At 55.2% G+C, this 4669-nt stretch overlaps 1 protein-coding gene across 1 annotated transcript in view; it reads left to right on the top strand.

The window, feature by feature from the left end:
* The first annotated feature begins 2390 nt into the window (after positions 1-2390).
* Positions 2391-4669, top strand: part of LRRC8E (leucine rich repeat containing 8 VRAC subunit E) — a 13129-nt gene continuing 10850 nt past the window's right edge. Inside the window, exon 1 of the mRNA XM_017879941.1 lies at positions 2391-2480. The gene's annotated coding sequence lies outside the window, so the exon portion shown is untranslated. The remainder of the gene's footprint in view (positions 2481-4669) is intronic.

Below are 4669 nucleotides of genomic sequence, written 5' to 3'. Positions count from 1 at the left end.
TCTTGGAGAGTAGGGAGCCTTGCTCGTCTTGTCCTTCAAGGAAGCTACAGGTGCTGACCAACAACAGGTGCCCTTAAAGCTCTACTAAATCCAAAAGGAAGTTTTGTCTTTGGACTCCCTGTGGCGGTGCCCAGAGGGTCCCTGACTTACAAGTTTCCAATCCTAGAGGTTTCCGGTCTCAGGCTCAGACCTGGTGAATGTCAGGGCCTTTTTTTTTCTTTTGAGACAGAGTTTTGCTCTTGTTCCCCAGGCTGGAGTGCAGTGGTACAATCTCAGCTCACTGCAACCTCCGCCTCCCAGGTTCAAGCGATTCTCCTGCCTCAGGCTCCCAAGTAGCTGGGATTACAGGCTCAAACCACCACACCCAGCTAATGTTTTGTATTTTTAGTAGAGATGGGGTTTCACCATGTTGGCCAGGCTGGTCTCGAACTCCTGACCTCAGGTGATCCACCCAAGTCAGCCTCCCAAAGTGCTGGGATTACAAGCATGAGCCACCGCGCCCGGCCAAGTCAGGGCTTCTTTTACCCTATCAGGGAGAACCCTCCCTCTCCCACCCTAAGTACAGGTAGGAACATTTCCATGGATGGTTTTGTTTTGTTTTGTTTTGTTTTGAGATGGAGTGCCTTTGTGTCGCCCAGGCTGGAGTGCGGTGGTGCAATCTCAGTTCACTGTAACCTCCGCCTCCCAGGCTCAAGCGATTCTCTTGTCTCAGCCTCCCAAGTAGCTGGGATTACAGGCGTGAGCCACCACACCCAGATAAGTTTTGTATTTTTAGTAGAGATGGGATTTCACCATGTCGGCCAGGCTGGTCTCAAACTCCTGACCTCAGGTGATCCACCCCCCTCAGCCTCCCAAAGTGCTGGGATTACAGGTATGAGCCACCGTGCCCAGCCCAAGCCTATAGTACCCAGTATTCCTAGGTGGTCTCCCATCCACGTACTAACCAGGCCCGACCCTGCTTAGCTTCCGAGATGAGACGAGGATCGGGTGCTTTCAGGGTGGTATGGCCATAGATATAGCCAAAGTTTTTCAGACTGAGAGCAGATCAAGGTCCAATTCCACAGGTTTCCTCATCTAAAACTCAGCTCAGACCTCCCTAGGTGGGGCGGCCAGGGTGGGAGTGGGGAGGTAGAGAAGCTGGGCCCCACAGGACTTTGGAGCTTGTCCCCCATCTCCCACCTAGAGGGCAGACCACAGTGTTGGGCAGGGACAGACAGGTGGACATCCTCACTCTACTCAACTTCTGTTGATTCAGTCCAGTTCCTGCCTCATGGCCAGAGCCTCCCCTCCCCTGTCCTCTCCTCCCCCAACTCCACTCCCAGCACCTGAAAACTCCAGTCACCTGTGCCTTGGCTGGGCTTTAAGGCCAGGTGACTGGGCCTTGGGGGGTTACAGGAAGCCCTTCCACACTTTTTTGTTTTTTTTGGTTTTTTTTTTGGAGACAGGGTCCTGCTTGGTGACCCAGGCTGGAGTGCAGTGGCATGATCATAGCTCGCTGTGGCCTCTCAACTTCCCAGGTTCAGGTGATCCTCCCACCTCAGCCTCCAGAGTAGCTGGGACTACAGGCACACTTCACCACACCTGGCTAATTTTTAAAATTTTGTTTTTGTAGGTTTTAAAACTTTTTGTAGAGATGTGGTACCACTATATTACTCAGGCTGGTTTCAAACTCCTGGGCCCAAGGTATCCTCCTGCCTCAGCCTCCCAAAGTGTTGGGATTACAGGTGTGAGTCACAGAGCCCAGCCTCCACATTTTCTTTTCTTTTTTTTTTTTTGAGATGGAGTCTCACTCTGTTGCCCAGGCTGGAGTACAGTGGTGTGATCTCGACTCACTGCAAGCTCTGCCTCGCGGGTTCACGCCATTCTCCTGCCTCAGCCTCCCCAGTAGCAGCGACTACAGGCGCCCACCACCACACCCGGCTAATTTTTTGTATTTTTAGTAGAGACGAGATTTCACCATGTTAGCCAGGATGGTCTCGATCTCCTGACCTCGTGATCCACCTGCCTCGGCCTCCCAAAGTGCTGGGATTATAGGTGTGAGCCACTGTGCCCGGCTTCGGCCTCCACATTTTCTCGACAGGGTCTGTAAGACCTGGTTCCCAGAAGGGTGGCCCTTTGGGAGTTCCGGGTCTCCAGCTCTCTCAGTTTCCCCAGCTGCCAGGGTCCAGCCAGACTGCAAAGCTGCAAAATTCTAAGACCCCTACATCTCCCGCCAGCCCCGAGCCCAGCAGTACAAAACAGCATAGGACCACTCTCTTCCTCCAACCCCGCTAATCGCGCGGCGCCAGGAGTAGGGTCGACCTGGGAGCGCCTGCGACGAGGCGGGGCCGAGTCGTCCGGGGGCGGGGCGGGGCGGCTCCGGGTCTCCTGTCCCCGCCTGCCCTGACTCACCCTCGCGGCCCGCCCGGGAACTCTGCGGGAGTCGCGGCAGCTCGGCTCCCAGAGACCCAGGAGTTGGGCCCAGCGTCCCTCCCGGAACGGTGAGTAAGTGGCTCTTTGCCTCTGGGTACCCCACGAGGTGGTGGGGTGGGGGTCGGACCGGGAGTCCCCGGGTCTGGACTCCAGGGGCAGAGTCGCTCCAGGTGCGCTGGCCCCGTGGCCAGGGCAGGCCGTCCCAACACACCAGGAGCTGGGGTGGCAGTGCCGGCTAGGGCAAAGGGAAACCTGGCCCAGGAGGTGCCTGTCCTGGGAGCCAGGCAGACCCGGCCAAGTCTCAGCGTGAAGATAAACAGGCTGAAGATAAACTTGACTTTGGAGATCTCAACCACTTTCCCTCCCCTTAGCATCTGGGAAGACACTGACAACTCATCCCGGGGAGACCCTCAGAGCCCCAGAACCTACCCCTTGGGGTGGGTTCAACCAAGCCTGACCTCTGGTGCTCTTGAACTTATAGATGTCCCAGATTTTCAAGTCTGTTAGTAGCAGAGGCAGCTTGGAAAACCACCCCGCTGGGAATCCACAGGCCTGGAGCCTGACCCAGGACGGGCTACAAAGATGCCACCCTCCCCCACCCTAGACCCTCAGTTTCTCCCTTGTATAAAAGGTTGAAGCTCCGTCGGACACCGTGGCTTACGTCTATAATCCCAGCACGTTGGGAGGCCAAGGCAGCCAGGTCACCTGAGGTCAGGTGTTCAAGACCAGCCTGGCTAACACGGTGAAACCCCATCTCTACTAAAAATACAAAAATGAGCTGGGCATGGTGGCGCATACCTGTAGTCCCAGCTACTTGGGAGGCTGAGGCATTAGTATTGCTCGGACCCAAGAGGTGGAGGTTGCAGTGAGTTGAGATCCGGCCACTGCACTCCAGCCTGGGCGACAGAGCGAGACTCCATCTCAAAAAAAAAAAAAAAGGTTGAGGCCAGGCACAGTGGCTCAGCACTTTGGGAGGCTGAGGTGGGAGGATGCTTGGACTCAGGAGTTCAAGACCAGCTTGGGCAACATAGTGAGACCCCTATCTCTACAAAAAATAGAAAAGTTGGCTGGGCATGGTAGCACGCACCTGTAGTCCCAGCTACTGGGTAGGCTGAGGCAGGAGGATCACTTAAGCCCAGGAGTTCGAGGCTGCAATGAGCTATGATCGTGCCATTGAACTCCAGCCTGGGTGACAGAACAATACCATCTCTCTCTCTTTTTTTTTTTTTTGAGATAGAGTCTTGCTCTGTCGCCAGGCTGGAGCGCAGTGGCATGATCTTGGCTCACGGCAACCTCCGCCTCCAAGGTTCAAGCGATTCTCCTGCCTCAGCCTCCTGAGTAGCTGGGACTACAAGCACGTGGCACCACACCCAGCTAATTTTTGTATTTTTAGAGATGGGGTTTCATCATGTTGGCCGGGATGGTCTTGATCTCTTGACCTCGTGATCTACCCGCCTCAGCCTCTCAAAGTGCTGGGATTACAGGTGTGATCCACTGCGTCCGTCAGGACCTTAAAAAAAAAAAAGTCTTAAAAAAAATGTTGGGCCTTGTGTTCTACAAAACCCTTCTTAGGGCTGAAAACTGCTGGATGTTTCTTCCTTCTTCCCTGCCTCTTAGCATGGGCTGTGGGTGTGGAGGGTCTCACTGTTCCACCCTTCCCCCAGCAGGAACTCGCCAGCACATATTTTGGAGGCAAGTGGCTTGAGGAGGACCTGGGAGGGAGGAGGGGTGAGGCATGGGTGGAAGGAACCAGGGCTGGTGGGAGCCACATGGTCTTAGGCTGGAAGGCCTTCCAGCCTGGCCTGCCGCAAATGCAGCACTGCTCTTAGGGGCTTTTGGCAAAGATACTGTTTTGCTGTTGTTGTTTGATGTTTGAGATAGTCTTGCTCTGTCGCCCAGGCTGGAGTGCAGTGGCGCAATCACGGCTCACTGCAACTTCCACCTCCTGGGTTCAAGAGATTCTCCCGCTTCAGCCGGGCGCGGTGGCTCAAGCCTGTAATCCCAGCTCTTTGGGAGGCCAAGGTGGGTGGATCACGAGGTCAGGAGATCGAGACCATTCTGGCTAATACGGTGAAACCCCGTCTCTACTAAAAATACAAAAAATTAGCCGGGCGAAGTGGCGGGCACCTGTAGTCCCAGCTACTCTGGAGGCTGAGGCAGGAGAATGGTGTGAACCGGGGAGGCGGAGCTTGCAGTGAGCCGAGATCGCGCCACCGCACTCCAGCCTGGGCAACAGAGAGAGACTCCATCTCAAAAA

This window comes from Rhinopithecus bieti, unplaced genomic scaffold (genome assembly GCF_001698545.2).
Source record: "Rhinopithecus bieti isolate Rb0 unplaced genomic scaffold, ASM169854v2 scaffold_10589, whole genome shotgun sequence".
NCBI lineage: Eukaryota > Metazoa > Chordata > Mammalia > Primates > Cercopithecidae > Rhinopithecus > Rhinopithecus bieti.
This window is presented reverse-complemented; position numbering and strand designations above follow the sequence as displayed.